Consider the following 18,683-nt stretch of genomic DNA (forward strand, 5'->3'; position numbering starts at 1 on the left):
TCCTGAAACATACCAAACGTTTGCCTCATATTTCTTTGGGAATCACTTTTTGGTGCAAAAATGTCTGTCAAACTGTGTTATCTTTGGCATTTTTGATAGAATTTACTAAAGAATCAGGAGCAAGTGATGTGTTTTTTGTGACAGGCTGCCAGTTATGAAGTGCCTAAAGAATAAATTAATACATTTAAATAAATAAATTGGGTACGTGTTGATGTGTGTGCTGATGAATTCTGTTTAAAGAAGAAGCCCCACAACAAGGTTTACTGTGAACCAACATAAATATTCCACATTTTGCTGAGCCTGTGTAGCTTGATGAAGAAGCTTTTGATAGGAGATCATTTCCAGACCACATTAAAAGGTCTTCAAGGTATTAGGTGGCTTACTGAAAACAGAGCGAACACCATGCATTATGTGCAGTGTTGTGCTTGGTTAGTGGGACAGGTTGAAGCGGGTAATGAAGAGTGGAAGATGCAAGTGATTGTTTATCTTCTGCTTCGTAGATAGAAATGATTACTGGGTGAAATCACTCAGTTAACCTTTCATGACCTCAGCAAACCCTGAATTGTTTACTGTGGAGTGCACACGGCTGCGTCTGCACAAATGTATCCTTTGTTATCATGCAACAGAGCTTTAGGTTCTCTATATCATTTTACATGTTTGTGTGTATGTGAGTGTGTGTGAGAGAGAGAGAGAGAGAGAGAGAGAGAAAGCTATCGTGGCTATGCTAAAGAGGAAATGGAGGAGAACATGACCAGAGTCTTAAATCATACAGCCCTCGCTTGTCATGCTGCAGCGTGTATGTGTGTGCACGCAGTCGCTCCCTCGGCCAGTGGCATAAATAGCGCTAATGTTTTTCCTTGTGCATGTCACCTTTGTTTGCACACTCAGCTCTCTCCCTCGGTGCACAATCTAAAAACACATGTACAAAGAGTCTTTAACCTTCATTGGGAGGTTTAACTGCATGAAAAAGATGAGTCACTGCAACAAACCACACATCAAAAATCATTACAAGTCAACATGGAATTTAAAAAAGACACACAAAACTAAACTCTACAAATAATCAAAGGGATCTGACTTTTAGTTTAGTTTTACGTTTTAATTTCTCCATCACAGTAAAGCGGGAAATTCACTTAATTACATTTGTGTGGTATGTGCAGTGTGGCAGAAAGTTGGTGAGAACCAATTTAAAAGTGCATTAAAGGAAAAGGTAGAATCCATCATCTGCTACATTAACTTGTGACACGTGAGCCACATCCAGTTCTGCTGTTTTTAGAAGACATAGAAAGCAGTAAATATGGGGCATAATCAATGAAAAATTAAGAAAAACTCTTTTTTTCCTATGATAGAGTTCAAAACCACTTCCTCTTTTGTGAATTAGGGTGTTCCAACAAAACCATCCTTTAAAACTACAAACCACATGAAAAATCTAATCGTGTTTCTAAATGCTTTGCCCCGTTTTAGTCTCAATATAAAGATGCCTTTGTTTGTGAAAAGCAGCGATGATCATTTAGGTGGATTATATTACCTGCTGACAAATGAAATTCAGTGTTTGATCTTATTTACTTTGATGTATCAGCTTGAGTCTTGGCGGATTTGCAATCCCCGTACATCAGCCCTCAATACATGAGTGTAAAACAGCATATGGCTGAGTTTGCCATGAAGATAACAATAATCCTGTTAATTGTTGCCTTTGGACCGCAAAGTCAGTAACCCTCCCTTCAAGCTAACAGTGAACGGCTAACAGCAAACATGAATCTACAATATTACATAAATCATGCGATTAAAATAGATTACCTTACATCTTTATCTGCCTCATAAGATGTTTTGTGTGCTTTTGGGACATGTTTCTATTTCCTGATATTTTTAAGTCGCAGTGTATTTGTGTTCGCTCAAGCCATCATAGTTGAGTGTTTTGTGCTTGAATTGAATTAAACCATAATCATAAAGGCGACGATCACAGAATGGTTCTGTAAGGAACTTTTTAAATGATATATGCCATTACAGATTTTGATATTTATTTAAAAGGACTGGAAGATTGTATAATCATCCATCCATTTTTTTAACCAATTTCCCAAGTCTGGATCACAGGAGGCTGGTACCTGCCTGAGGTGACTGGGTGACAGGCAGTGTGCACCATCAACAGACTGCCAATTACCATAGCGGTAACGCAAAGAGATGGACAACCACACCTTCACATTCATGCCATAGGCCAGTTTAGGCCTAATTTATTTAATTTGTGGGTATTTACCTGGTTAGAACCCACAAAGAAACAGGACGAACGCTCCATGCTGGAAGGTCCCAGTGGGGCCCAGTTGACTCGAAACCAGGGCCATTTTGGTGTGAGCTAACAGTGCTAACCACTACACCTTGCAGCAGCCCCTTAGGCAAGGAATAAAAGGATAACAAAACAACACAGCATGCCAATTCACTTTGTTCCAGCTGCTTCAAAGTGAGGAAAGTAGCAACTTTTGCAAACCTATTTTACATGCCTGAAATATGCTCAATAAAAAAATATACTGAGCCAAAATGCACGATGATTAAAGTACGAAATAGTTTTATGTTATGAGAACTGCTATGTTAAAAAACTTGTACTGTATCAGCCAAGCATAGATGTACTTATAGCCTCAAAGTCAGGGTAGTTCATTCCTTGAACATCCTCCAGCGCTCTGAAAATAATCCATTTATAAACAGCATTCAGGGAGAGAAAAGACAGAATGTGTGTGCCATGAGGGTTTAGTCCTCATAAAATAGTGATTGGCTTTCTTCATCTGCGTCCTCACGCTCCTTCACAGAAAGGAGGAACGAAGTACAGTACTGCTTTACACACAGTCACACACACCAGCTGTTCACTGCTTGCTGACAAAAGTACACACTTGAAATGTATGGCTGAGGAACACACAGAATGCAACTGTGAATACACACACGGTGTCATGGAAATGATGCGCTCAAACACACATCAAATAAGCAGGCTGTATAGGCAGATGCCCCGCAGCGAGAGACCAGCGGCATAAATATTCATGCGCTCCCATGATTGCAAAAATGTAAATAAGTCAACAGTCATGAAATTGCCAGCATCTGGTCACTTTTGGGGGGAGAGGAGAATAGGGAGAGGGGGGGGGGAAGTAGGGAGGAGATCGGCAAAGGGGGGGAGGGCACAACAAGGTGGATTAAGTGGAGAAGGATGGCAAGACCAGGAGGGGAAATGGCTGGCAATGGGAGAGAACGCAGAGGAAGGCTGATGGGTGGGGAGCCAAATCACCCCAGATTATTTTCTACTTTCAGCATAATGACTCTCACTTGGATCCGTGCGCAATTACTTAATGATAAATATCCTGGAGAGCTTATCTATTTTGTGTTGTTCGAGTGGAGAGCAGCAGCTGTAACCGGCGCTGAGGAATGAGGAACATCTGTTTTACATGAAGAGAGTTAATGTTTCTGCGGGCACCAGAGGATCACAGGTTGGGATCGGATCTCTCTTGAAGTCAGCAACAGTTTGTTGTGAAGCAAAATAAATAAATGTAGTTAACAGTTTATTTTCTATTATAAGAGGATCAAATTAATACAGTGAGAAGTGAATTTACAGAAATGCCATTTCCCCCTCCTCAAAGTGTTTACATGATTTCCATGTGAAAAGTAACGGGCCACCTTTACAAACCACCTTCAGCTCAGTATCTCAGATGTGCTGAAAGAGGAACCTGTGGGGAAGAGACTGTTTATTAATAATATTTTTGAATTAATTTTTAAAAACAGTCATTTCAGACCGGTTGACTTATATGGGAGAGAGCTTGAAGCAGCTCGACCGTGTTTCAACTGACAATGCAAGTCTCTGTGCCGTGAAAATTTTAAACGGAGTCGATACAGAGCCAGTGGAGAGGAAACAGTTTGTGAGGGAGTGATGTGGAACCATCTGTTTGTTCCAGGATGTAGCCTAGCAGCAACAGAGCTGTTTTACACAAAAATCTTAGACTACACACACTGACGTGAACAGAGCATATAGGCTCGAGATTATCATGTAGGCAGCATTTTCTGGTGCAACAATTAAAGATTCTGCCTTATCATCAGTGTATTTGATAGTATTTAGACTGTCCATTAACCTGGATAATCTGTAAACCTTATCATTTCAGTCACATGTTAAGCTGCATGGCATAAGTAATTAAGTAATAGTTCATGTTGAAATGCTTAGTAATCTGTTCCAAGTACAGCAGAGATAAAATGAATAAACAGTGTCCCAGAAATGAGCCCTGGGGGACACCACTGGAGAGAGTGAAATATTTGGTTACTAATACTAATACATTTAGTTTATAAATCTCTTTTTAAACAAAGGTAGAGAATTTAACTGTGACTATAATATTTAAGATATTATAGTTTTGCTTTATGAAGGCATCAAACTTAAAAAATAAGAGTCTTCAGAGTCACCTGATCTAGCCCTAACTATGCTTTCTCAAAACCAGCAGTTTGAGAGTGAAGTGCTCTAATGGGGTGATAGGGTACTGTGAGGTCTTTAAGAAGGACTTTAAATTTGATTTTGGATTTACAAGCAGCCAAATGAAGAGAAGTCATTATAGGAGAAATCTGCTCTCTCTTTCTAGCCCCTGTCAGTACTCTTGCTGCAGCATTTTTGGATTAATTGGAGGCTTTCATGGAGTTTTTAGGACATCCTGATAATAATAAATTACAACAGTAACATCTCGAAGTAATAAATGCATGAACTAGTTTTTTAGTGTCACTCTGAGACAGGATTTTTATAATTTTAGAGATATTATACAAATGGTAGAAGGCAGTCCTACATATTTGTGTAATATGCGCATTGAAGGACGTATTCTGTTAAAAAAAAAAAAATGACACCAAGATTCCTCACAGTGTTACCGGAGGCCAAGGTAAAACCATGTGGTTAGATACTCTGTTTCTAAGATTTTTAGAGCGGAGTACAATAACCTCAGTTTTACCTGAATTTAGAAGCAGGAAATTCTTTAAATAGTAAATGGCCTGTGTTTGTATAGCGCTTTACTAGTCCCTAAGGACTCCAAAGCACTTTACACATCCAGTCATCCACCCATTCACACACTGGTGATTGCAAGATACATTGTAGCCACAGCCACCCTGGGGCGCACTGACAGAGGCGAGGCTGCCGGACACTGGCGCCACCAGGCCTCTGACCACCACCAGTAGGCAACGGGTGAAGTGTCTTGCCCAAGGACACAACGACCGAGACTGTCCAAGCCGGGGCTCGAACCGGCAACCTTCCGATTACAAGGCGAAACCCCAACTCTTGAGCCACAATCGCCCCATTAAGTGTAAGTAGTTGCTGTGTGTTATCTGGCTTCATGGATAGATAAAGATGGGCATCATCTAGATCTAGCTTTAAGTAATATTGCCTAAGGGAAGCATGTATAATGAAAAAAATAATTGGTCCTAGCAAGGAACCCTGTGGAGCTCCATAACTACATGTACACATTAGAGTCCATTAGATTGATACAATTCAAACCACTGCGGTGCAGTAGCTACAGCATGCACTAATCTTTGCAGTAAATATTGTACTCAGTGGTATTGAAGGCTGCACTCGTGTCTCACAGGACAAGCACAGACGAGTCTACTGTCAGAAGCCATAAGAAGATCATTAGTAACCATCACTAATGCTGTTTCTGTACTGTGATGGAATCCGACTGGCGATGTGGATGCAGATGATCAGCCAGCTGTTTGACAACTACTCTTTCAAGAATTCTTCAGAGGAAGGTTGAAGGGCTATAATCAGGTGGCACTGTCATGCATTGCTATGCTACACATCCTTTAAAATAATATTCTGCTCACAATCTGTACAAAGTAGAATTTCCAGCTGACTGTACTGGACAGTAAATGTATTCATGTTTAATATCTCCATATTTTGAATACATTTTAGCTCTGTATATTAGTCAGCTAAATACGTCTGTAGTTCAAACAGCTTGGATTGCCAGAAGGTTTGAATTCTTAAGACACTGTTTGTGTGCGTGTAAGGGTAGGGGGATTGAATATTTTAAGACAAAAATTAAAATATAAATTACCGTAAGAGTATTTGCTGTTATCTGAAGAAGATGGCTTTTGCTTCTGCTAAGCCGAGCCAACTTCATCTGTGCAGCCCTGACCAGCTATGCATGCATAAGTAACAGTAGTGCTGATACTGTGCTGGAAGGCAGGCGAGAACTCGTACAATCTAGGCCAGAGCACTTATCTCTGTTTGGTTTGCAGTCCTCGTTACTACGTGACATTGTAAACTTCACAGGGCCCTGTGGTAGCCTCTTCTGTACATTAGTCCTCTAGTTTTAAATTATTTTGTCTGGTTTATAAAGTCCTGGCCTGCTCTTTATACCAGTATTTTTTGTTTTTCATGAAATGTCTGAAAAATATCTTCTAAGATTTTTACAGGTATGTAACTTTTTAATTCACAACTTGAGCTTGGTTTAACTTTTTTATTGTCACAAAGCAAAGTGAGTTAATATAAAGTTGTCCAGCGTAGGTCAGACGAACCTGTTCACCAATCAAAAACTATTTTGCCTGTGCATTTGGTACAGAGCTACATCTGGCTAGCTCAAGACCCGGATTATGCACGTTTGCAAACTCACATCCAGATAACTGCAAACATTGCACTAAAGCTGTTATTCTCACAGTCCACTTGGGAAAAAGTTGGGCATACAATAGTGTCGCGTGGATGTCTCTGTCTGGCAACAAAAGATTGTAACACCTTGTGTTTGCGTCCTATAATAAGATGCACAGACACAAGAGCACCTTCTTCTGATTCAAGCAGATAACCATCAGTCCTACATTTACCATTCTTTTCCAATATTCAGTAGTATTCAGAATGTAGTGCACGAACGAAAATGAATCGCTCTATTTTTGAGCTAGTGCTAATGGAAATTGTAAGAAAGAGAAGCCTTCATGTCCTTGTGCTTTTACTATGTTGCAAAGGGTGAGAAATTGTTGCAGAGGCTACAGTGACTGATGACGGCAACAGAAACAACCTTGATCTGTGTTTGAGATGCTTTGACATTTTGTATTTACCAAAGTCAACCCAGCAGGAGCCTGTAAAGAACATATTTTACCTCACATCAAAAGCTCTCATTTCAACAACAGTTAAAATTCTTCTATGCATGCCCTTTGGAAATACAACCTGGGTGTTAAGGAACAGAAATCCCTCGGTGAAAGGGATAGCCATGGCTGTTCCTATGGCACATTATAGTTCTATAGTGTTAAAGTATACGTGTGTGTTCATGTATCCAAGGTCTGTAATGATTGATGTTCCCTCAAAGGCCTCTGGGCTTTGGGGATGGCAAATATGACCTCTACAGAGGTGAGTGGATCAGCAGCTCTGCTATGACTGACTGCTTGCGTGGAGGAATACTCTAGATGCCTCCTGTGACCTTGTCCAGCTTGGAAAACACAAGGCGACACTTTGTACGCAGATCTGAGTTGTTCATGTGTGTGGCAGTTGCACACCGTTACCCAAATGCATCCCCAACATCTAGTGGGCAATCCTTATCTTCCTACAAGGGTAATGGACTGATAAACAAAATGCACTGCACCCCGCCTCTGAACCTCCAAAACCAACCAATCAGAGCAGAGTGTTTCTCTGATGTAATTCTTACACAATCCTTCTTATAGGTCTTGTGGAATACCACTGAGACACACAGAGACACACAGAGATTAACAGAGCATTTTCTGTCTGTTGGCAACGCACAAAGACGTGAAAACAAGCTGGAAAATAAACCTAAGAAGTGTCATCATTCATTTAAACAGTATCCCACTTCACACACATCATGAGAGTGCCTGTGTGGGCAGCTTACATACATGTCAGGATTCACATGGGTGACTGTGTGGGGAAGGGGACAGACGTAGTGTTAACAGGGAGACACACACCTCATAGCGGAGGTCCTAAATCTTCATCAGCAGTACCAGCTCGCCTGAGGATCGGAGCAGAGAAAAAACTCACTGATGAATGGCCTTATACAAGTGTGTCTGGCAAAGGCTGTGTGTGCGCGTGTGTGTGTGTGCATTCATCTGTGTGAGGATGTCCGTTAGTGCTAATGTTCCAGGGGGGATTAGCTTCAAACCAATCAGGACAGCACGTTGTGATTAACCCCAGTGTGATATAACAAACCAGGAACATGCACATCCACAAAGCAAGCATCCTCTGCAAATGATGCACACGCACACACACAGGGTCAGTCAGTAACACAATGCATTATTCCTGAACATATAGCTGTTCAGTTTTGAATTTTAATCTTTGAAATGCCATAACCAATTCCCCAAATATAGGCCTCTAACATTTGTCATGCATAAATCAGCAGCTGGCTTGCAGCATAAAGTTTTCATTTCAGTTTTTACCAATGTAACTTTGAAGCCACATCAATCTAGATTTTTATATTAACATCAGAATATTTGTATGTAATGTGAAAATGGTAGCTATTATGAGCACACGGGGAATTATTATTTAACTTTGCACTTTGCAAGCTGCATCCTTAAACCATACAGGTGGAATGCACAGACACACACTAACACTGCTACATCAGCGACTAATAAAATACTAGGAATTTACACACTAAAACTAAACCACAAACTTCTAGGACGGGCTGTACCTCACAGCGGGCCATACTGAAACTCAGCTGCTTCTAATAAAATGCCAAAAAGTTACCACCAGCACAAACACATTGTCAGGGCGCTGGGTCTTTTGACCCTGCATTTTGAGTTTAAGTTTTACAGTTTAGCCTTGGGTTTAGTTTTTTCTGTGTTTTTGACTTTTCTTGTGTTTCCAGTTTATGGTTTATTGGCTGCGAGATTCCTCTTGTGTCTTCGTCTCACCCCTGTGTCACTTGTGTGAGCCTGTTGTGTCATCTGTGTTTACGTCTCCCTTGCCCTCTGTGTGTCCTAGTCATGTCCTTGTTCCTCTCCTTGTGGTTCATCTCTCTGCCTCCTCAGTCCATCTCTTCCCCATGTCTGTTTCTTTCCTCTTGTCCCCGCGTCAAGGGAGTTTTAGTGTGTGCCTTAGTGTGTTTCCTGTTTTATTTGACAGTCTCTCATCCAATGTTCAGTGTGTTGTCATTAACCTCTGTCTCTCTTCCACAGCATGTCTTCTATCTTGTCTTCCTTCTCTCACCCCAACCGGTTGTGGCAGATCGCCACCCCTCCCTGTGCCTGGAGGTTTCTTCCTGTTAAAAGGGAGTTTTTCCTTCCCACTGTCGCCAAAGTGCTTGCTCATAGGGGGTCATAAGATTGTTGGGTTTTCTCTGTATGTATTATTGTAGGATCTGCCTTACAATATAAAGCCCCTTGAGGCGACTGTTGTTGTGATTTGGCGCTATATAAATAAAATTGAATTGAAATTGAATTGAATTTAGTTTTGCTTCCCCTGAGTGTCGTTTAGTCTATTTGCCTCCTCTGGGTTCACATGAGTTTCCTCTCTCCCTAATCACCTTTGTGCTTTTTATATTGTGTGAGTTTCCCTTTGTTCCCCGTCAGATCGTCTATTCCTTGTGTTTCATGTTCCAGGTCTTTCCATGTCCAGGTTTCAGTGTTTCAGTGTTCAGTGCTCATTGTTTAGGTTATTTTTTCCCAGTTTTGTTTGTGGTTAACTTCGTCTTTGTTCACTTCGGCCTTTCGTTTATATTGTTTCTACAGCCTAAATAAATGTAAGTAATACTTTCTAACATGGAAGTCTATGAGGACTTGCTTGGTTTGGGAGCCAAAAGAACTGCTAGTTACAATATGTGTCATGTGTGGTGTGTTAAAAAAAAATCAAAAACCTTTTCTCATTCCAATTTGTCCGATCCCACCTTCAAGGTCTTCTTGGGCATGCCTTGTATAGCTCCAGACTGCTCTTTGTTTGTTCTCACCAGTTTGAGCTCAAACTTGCACAAAGATCAATCATCAAAGTTCTGCTTCAGACTGATCCACATTTTGCATCCATGATCACTTCCGGTGATGAGAACTGGAATCTATCCCAGCTGCCACTGGTCGAGAAGCAGGGTACACCCTGGGCAGGTCGCCAGCATAACACAGAGCTTACACAGAGAGACACACAACATGACATTCACATTCACACCTGACTCAGAATTGTGAGTTAGTATTCAGAGAGAACCCAAGCAGCCACAGTCACAACATGCAAACTCCACAGAGGAACTGGACCACAGGGCCAGACTGAGCTGTGTCAGAACTTTTCAATGACACCTTATATCTTCATTGGCTGATTGTCATACCAAAAGCAATTTGTTCAGACTACACAGTTGTTGTGTCATCATCTAATGTTTTTCACCCCATTACACTTAAATACATTATTAAAAGGACTAGCAGGTCAAGCTGCCCATAAGCCATAGACCTTGTGTATAGTGACTGCTGTAATTACTTCTCATTAAAGGGGCTTAATCAAAATTAAATGTATGTTGAGCGCATTTATTGGCTCCAGGCTCCTGGAGTATTTGACCTTAATGCTACCTTATCATTTATTAAAGTTTGATTATATTTGACTTCTGAATGCAAATATGAGTAAAAAGCTGTGACTCCTTTTGGGATCACTGCAAGCTGTAGAAATCTGAAATCTAACATTTAGAGCATGGTGTTAAAAGAATATGCCTTGCAGTATGCATCATACATGAGATATGAGCCCAACACAACAACAGAAGAGTTAGCAGAAAACACTGAGTGGGTGGACCCCGATGGAGCCCTCATCTTTAGCTCCGTTCTCTTATCAGTGTAACTCAAAGGAACCACATCTATAGATCTCCATCCAGCTTCAAGTCGTTGACCCAACCACTGGCTCAGCAAAAGATTCCAATTCCATTTATCGATCTGCTCTCCTTCGTTTGTGGTTTTGTCGTTATCCGCTTCAACTGATGCTTCCATTCGCAATTTGATATTGATGCCTCTGCTTTGATCTGCTTTTCGTAGCGCCACAAGATTTTTGACTTTCCTTTGAGTTTTCCCATTAACTCGTGTTATTCTTTGACAGGGTTCCCTTTTCCACTCAATAGGAGCTAGTGAACCGTGACAAATGACAATACAGGCGATTGGTTCAAATAATTGATTTGATTGACCAACTTATTGCCCTGTAATTAAAATTGGTTCATGTCCTACATTTAAATGCCTCAAGATAAGGAAAACAACAGCATATACTTTAATCAATACCAACTAAAGACTTGAATGTATGAGTATCCACAATCGCATGCATGCTGTAGGAATATCCTATTCAGCCATTTAGAGAGATGCAGCAGTTCTCTATGACAAGTCTTGATAAAAGACTTTTTAATCCAGACTAATCTTCATAGAAATCAACTAGCTGAGATGAAAAAAGTCAGTGGCATTCAGTGACTGCATGTGCTGATGACAGGAAATAACCACTGGCAACAGGAAGTGCACAACTATCATGTTAAACTTTCGTCAAGGTGCTATAATTGAACAACAGTGCCAACAAAGGAGGCTGTTGTGACATCAACATACTTACGGCTTTGTTTCCTACAGCTACCTTTTGGTTCCTGTCATAAAACAATGGTTACCAAAGATTAAAATGTTTTTAACCTGTTTTTCTTTCTTTTTCTCCAGTACAAAAATTGTAGGTCAGAAGTGATGCCATGGACACAACACAACTGCCATCCCAGAAGTCAGCTTTAATCTCGTTCCTCCATAATGAGCTGAACTGCATAACTTTGTGAGAGGACAGTGCGAGAATCCTTCAGATAGATGAGTCTGAAGATGACTCATGTGTTCTCACTTCTGCATCTTCCTCCAGCTCAGCTTCTCCTTTGACCTTGTTTAGCGACACTAACCCAGCTCCTGCCATACCCTCCACCCTGGCCCCTTGATTTGTTCCCATACACCTACTGAATACATTTGAGTGTACTGTTGAATAATGACGTGGATCAACTCTTCCTCCACACCCAAGCGTGTCCTCTGCTATCAACCTTGCTTTTGAAAGCCTGTAATTGAAGATCTTTTTGTTCCCAGCTGGCTGGAAAAGGTTTTGTCAACTCAAATCAAAGGGGGAAGGTTTGCGAGAAAAACACGAGGCAGGGATCCATAACGCTCTGCTCCTAACAACATAGTGTCCTCTGCTAGATCTTCCATCCCAGAGTGTCTGCTCAAATGGACTGTTTACCAGGGCCGATTTATCACTGGGCAATCAATGAGAAGAAAGCAGAAGAAATGTTTTGCACCTACAACTGCTTAAGGAATGATACAAAGTATTTATAGTTGTGAAGGGTAACCCGGATCACCAGGTGCATCTACTTTATCGACCTGAGGCTGATAAATTGCGATTGCAATGGAAGTGCAGTTCTTTGAATGGCCAATTGAGGGAGGCTCAAAAAGCATGTTGATCTCTGGCCTCTAGAATTAATTTCTCCCTTTAAAATGTCGACTGACACAATGCTAAAAATGAGAAACCAATGGGCAACCTCATTGTGTAGCACTAATACATGTATAGACTACATTTAGGGTTCAACGTAAAGCGTTTTAAAGTGAATATAATGTTTGAAAAACGCACTTCGATGACAGCTGTAAACTCCAGTCACCACTCGCAGATGGAACGCTCTCGTAAGCAAATTTTTATTGCTGCTGTAACACTGGGATGGACTACAGCAGGCTACAGGTGTGGCTGTAGCTCAGGAGGTAGCGCAGGTCACCTACTGATCAGAAGGTTAGTGGTTCAATCCCTGGCTCCTCCAGTCTGCATGCTCTGCCAGCATGTCCGGTACTGTCCCTGGAGCTCGCTGCATGACTCCTGTCCTGCAGCAGAACCAGAGATCACACCTCTGCAAACAACCATAGAAAATTCTTAAAGTACATTTGAAGAACATACACAAAATATAACAAGTAAATACTGCCCAGAGAGTGAGCTGCGTTCTTCAGGATCCGGAGCATCTTTCTAAGATGACGACTTATCCATAAAAACAGGAGCCATTTCACCAGTTCTGTGTAGTTTTTCTTCAACATTACAAACATTCAGCATCTCATACGTACAACTTTGGAACCTTTCACTTAATAGCAATCACTTTGATATATTTTTTTGTTTTATATATTATATTTTACTTTGCACAAATGCATCATCATTCAATTTCTCTCTATAACTCAGTGCGGTTTCTATTCAAACACTCTGTCCCCCCTCCTGTCTGTCACTCATCCTTTTTCCTCCTATTTGCAGCAGGAGATTCGGCAGACACTAGGGTTGTTGTTGTTTTTTTTTTGCTTGTTTGCTTGTTTGTTTTTTCCTCTATGTGACTGTATGATGCTTTCTAGCCCTCTGTCACACTCTACAGCCCCTCTCTGCAGGTGTCTCTCCCCATTCTGTTTCGTTCACAGCGCAGTGCCGAGTGCGATGACTCATCCTACAGTGTGAAAGATGTGAATTGCTGTCTGTGTTCAGCGCAGCACTTGCTTCTCTTCTCGTCTCCCTCACTGTCCTTCCTGTGGTCTCTCTTGCTCCTGCACCCCCCCCCCCCCCTCTGTCTCCGTCTATGAAGCACTGAGCCGTAGCTCGGCTCTGTCACATGTAGACGTTGATGGACAAGAGGAGTAAGTGGCTGAGACAAAGGAGCACATGTTATATATGCAGATAGAGCTGAATGACAGCCACCTCATGTCACCTCGCTGCTGCTGCTGCTGGCTGTTACTGTACACATCACTAGATACTCAGCACCAGAGACTCGACATGAGCCAGAGTCCCGTTGCTCTCACGGTACATGTGTGCTCAAATTTTACTGTGGAAAAAAAATATTAAAAAACTGAGTCATAGAATACATGTGTGCCTATGATATCATTTTACAAATGTGTTGCCAACGGGGATCAGGAATATGTAGCCATTAATCACATGGGAAGCTACGTATTAGCATGCTAGCTGTATGCAGAAAATTTCCAAATTTCAAGAGGATTTAAATCAGCTTAGCTTCTTTCCTCAGATTAATCATCTCTGTGCACAAAGATTATTTCAAACTAGTGAATCAGACCTAACAAATGTTGTCCTTATGCTACAAGGAAATCTGAGAAAATGCTTTAAAGTTACAAGAAAATGCAGAAAGGTGTAACCGTAGTTACATTATATCCCGACCGTCCTAAATTCCCGACATAGCATAGAGGTTTGTCTTAACTGTGTTTGGTTCCAAGGCTAGCCAATAGATAACAGCTAGCATGCAACGTAGCACCCAGGGCTGGAAAATAAAGCTAGCATACCACCGATGCACAAAAGGCAAGACTTGAACTGGGTCAGACTTCTTAAAATTGCCCAACTTTACATTAAAAAGCATGTTTACTCTGCCATGTCAAGCTGCTGAACTCAACCTCTCGATCAAGGTTGTGCTGTTGGTTCATTTTATAGCATTTCAATGGAAATATCTAACAAAAAATTTGGTTTTCTGTGAGGTACAGTCCATCTAAGAACAATGTGCTCCAGCTTTGGTAAGCGAAATTGTAGTGTTTGATTAGTGTGTTACTTAGCAGGAATTAGCAGGTATCGTGTGTCATTTTTTGTGCCTGTATAATTTATTAATGTCGGCTGCTAATCAAAGTTGTTACCCAATAAATCAATAACATGATATTTTTTGGCTCCAAGATGGTGGTGGCCATTTTGCTAACATTAATTTTGATTACTAAAGTCCAGAAACAATGGGTGGCAGACAAAATTCTGTTGAAACTACGTGAAAATTAACAGTATTTTTATTAAATGTGTAAAACAGACTTTTGTAGAAGCAGAAATCTTTTAACAAACGCAGCTATCATCATCATGTGGCTTTCACATAGAATGCATTTTTAGGCACCTCCTCATGGGCTTCATTTTTCCAGCCGGGAGCAACGTCGATGTTTATTTTTGCAGAGGTTTAACTCCATATAAACACCCTTTTGTGTTTATAATGGTTTGCTCCACTAGCATACAGCTTCTTCCTGTTAAAAGGGAGTTTTTCCTTCCTACTCTCGCCAAGTGCTGGCTTGTAGGGGGTCGTCTGACTGTAACATTGTAGGGTCTTTGCCTTACAATGTAAAGCGCCCTGGGGCAACTGTTATAAAAATGAAATGAATTAAGCAGTATTTTCATGTAGCAGTCTTTTAGTTGATCTCTTTTATTATCATCGCTTTTAGGTAATAATTTTGTCATATTTTAGGGTTTAAAATAAAACCCACTTTTTGAACACTACAGCTCTGCCTTCCTACACATTCTACAAAACAATCTGATATGTTTTTGTTTTGTTTTTTGTAGCTGTCGCATGTTTCTTGTCAGTATTAAATCCCAACAACATACACAGCAGTGAGTGTAAACAGCATTCTGCACTTTGGGTGCCGGAGGTCTGCCGTAACAATGTGTGTGTGTGTGTGTGTGTGTGTGTGTGTGTGTGTGTGTGTGTGTGTGTGTGTGTGTGTGTGTGTGTGTGTGTGTGTGTGTGTGTGTGTGTGTGCAAGCCACAGAGTGAGTTACTACAACAGTTCTGTTGTGGTGCTTTTGTGGGCTGTAATCTCTCTGTATGTTTACTTGTAAAATTGCTTTGTATTGTAAGTAGAGCAAATGATGAATTACCCACAAAAAACATGCACACACATAGTATGAATACACATACACACATGCACCAGCTCTCTGGCTGCTCCTCTTGTGCTGTTTGTATAATGTAAGTTCGCACCACTGCCCGTACATGAAAGGTAATATAAGGCTGAGATTATTACTCTATATCATATCTCCATATTTTTCTGCTCCTTTCATCTGTTTCCATTATCTCTCCCTGGAGTATTCCACCGTTCTTCCAATCAGCCTGTTTTCACCTCTTTTTTCCCGTCACTACAGCCTCCCATCGTTTCCCCAAACACACACCCAGAGGAAAAAGTGTGTGCAAAAATGGATTACCTGCCTTTTTAAGTCATATCTGAAATGGCACCTTTGAGCCCAATCATAAGCTCTGCATATATATGTATACATATATATGTGTGTGTGTGTGTGTGTGTGTGTGTAAATATATGCACATACACTCACAGAAATACAGTACACATGTAGATTTTAGGGAAAAGTACAGTTTTGTAAAAGCACACATTTAAAGGCTAACACATAGACACACACATGCGTGCGTGCAGACACACATACAGAGGTTTCTTCTTCTGTTCATTACTTTACTTATTTTCCCTGTCATCAGTGTCAATAAAAGCTGGAACAACACATACACAATGTTGCATCATGGACCATGGATATTCACGATGAGAGGTACATTTCTATTCATGCCAACAAGCTTCCATCTCTGTGTAGAGAGTACAATTGACGGAGGACAAATTGATGGGTGAAAGAGAGGCTCACATGCACAAACACATACACACTCGTATTAGTCTCAGTCCTATTAAACTAAATGCAAGAATAAATACAGCTCTGCTAGAATTATTCATGTGTTCTGCCGTCCCCTGGCCTGAGCGGTTCATGTAGGAGGGATGGTGAATAATCACAGAATGAAGAGTCGATGATGGCAGCAGGTTAGCCTGGAGGGAAAGAGGATGATTGACATCTCACATGTTATTAGTCTGGAATAAGGTTGAAGCACTTTTGTGAACTCGAGACTGGCGAGCGACCAGGGAACAAAGACATGTAAACACTTGGAATTTAGCGATATAACATTTGCTTTACAAACAGCATTAGAACATTTTGCAACATTGCAACTGTGAAAATCATAGACTTTATTTGAAAGATGGATGAAGCCACCGTGACATCACCCAGTGAAATCAGGTAGGTTTGGTGGTGGTGGGCAATAAAGCAGTGGTCCCCAATCCCCGGGCCATGGACTGGTACCAGTCCGTGAGTCGTTTGGTTTCGGGCCATGAGAGTTGAGGCTCAGGTTTATGGTTTTCAGGGTGTTTATCATCATTTTTTTATCGTGTTTATTGTTAACTCAGTTTCCCTGGGTTTTTTCCCGTGTTATGAATAAATCTTTTTTTTGGTACTGGTTTTATTTAGTTGTATTTATCCACAACACCTTAAAGGCCTGTCCGTGAAAATATTGTCGGACATAAATTGGTCTGCGGCACAAAAAAGGTTGGGGACCGCTGCAATAAAGGATGTGGCAATATGTGAACATGAGGGTAGAGCTGGAAAACGTTTGCTTTGTGTAATTAGCACTGGCTACCTAGCTTGCCTCGGATCACAAAGTTGCTGGGTGCTATATTTTTATTATACTGTTGGTCTTTTTTTTTTCTAAGCGAGTGTCCTAGCTGATCGTGCCTCAAGAGTTGGCAGTTCATCTTGTAATTGGAAGGTTGCCGGTTCGAGCCCTGGCTCCGACAGTCTCGGTCGTTGTGTCCTTGGGCAAGACACTTCACCCGTTGCCTACTGGTGGTGGTCAGAGTGTCCAGCAGCCTCGCCTCTGTCAGTGCGCCCCAGGGCAGCTGTGGCTATAATGTAGCTTGCCATCACCAGTGTGTGAATGACTGAATGTAGTGTAAAGCACTCTGGGGTCCTTAGGGACTAAGTAAAGCGCTATACAAATACAGGCCATTTACCATTTATCTGTAAATATGATTAAAAACCCTTTGGGACAAAAAATTGTTTAAGCAATGCAAATGCAATCTCTGTCATTTAAAAAAAACATTGTTTTTACAAGGCTACCAAAATACATCGATTTTACCGTCAGTATGGCAATCCCACTCTGCGTAATCTATTTTAAACAACAGATAAGAAATTAGCACTGGTAACAGGTAGATTTCTAAGTGTGTTCACCATCACTGACCCCCTGAAAACCACCCACCTTTTGGGAAAAATGTGAATTCCTTGAGTGGTTGAAAGAGGTTACCTGCACAACTAAGTGAAGCTGACTGTGCTAGGGACTGTGATTAGTTAGCATATGTTTACAGACAAGTCAGCATCTTACCAGTAAAATTACGGACAACTGCAGCAATCTGCTAGCAACCAAAGCAATCTTTGGAATTGATTTCACCTAGCGACAGCTACGAGCCATTTGCCAACCGGTTGAGAGAATATACCTTTTATCCTTGTGGTTGCCAGGGGATCATCGATCAAGGCGATCTGGACCTGTTAGTCTAAGGCTATTGCCGTTGCTTAATTGTCTGTGTGACGTCAGAGACTGGCTACTGCATAATTCGCTCACCCTCAATGAAAACAAAACAGAAATTATCGTCTTTGGTAGCCACATGCCGTTGAAACAGCTTTCGGAGACTTTAGGTTCCTATGCCAGCCACTTATCGCCCACTGTCAGAAATCTCGGAGTAATGCTGGACAGCTCCCTCAAATTAGATAAGCAAGTGGCTGCAGTGGTAAAAACCAGCTTCTACCAACTACGCCAAATTTCGAAGGCAATGCCTTACCTACGACATAAAGACCTTGAAAGGCTCATTCATGCTTTTATAACCTCTAGACTGGACTACTGTAATTCTCTTTACTTAGGCCTCCAACTCTCTCTTATTCAACGCCTACAATTAGTCCAGAATGCCGCAGCACGCCTTTTAAGCGGCGCTAGAAGACAGGATCATATTACTCCCATTCTAGCTGACCTCCACTGGCTTCCTGTCAAATACCGTATTGTTTTTAAAATTCTTTTATATACTTTTAAAATCTTAAATAACTTGGCACCCAGTTATTTGATTGACCTTCTTAATCTATATATCCCTACAAGGGCACTCAGATCCTCTAATCAGGGGCTTCTAATGCAACCAATGTCTCGATTAAAGACGAAGGGGGATCGGGCCTTTGCTTT

This window comes from Rhamphochromis sp. 'chilingali' (genome assembly GCF_963969265.1).
Source record: "Rhamphochromis sp. 'chilingali' genome assembly, chromosome: 1".
Classification (NCBI taxonomy): domain Eukaryota; kingdom Metazoa; phylum Chordata; class Actinopteri; order Cichliformes; family Cichlidae; genus Rhamphochromis; species Rhamphochromis sp. 'chilingali'.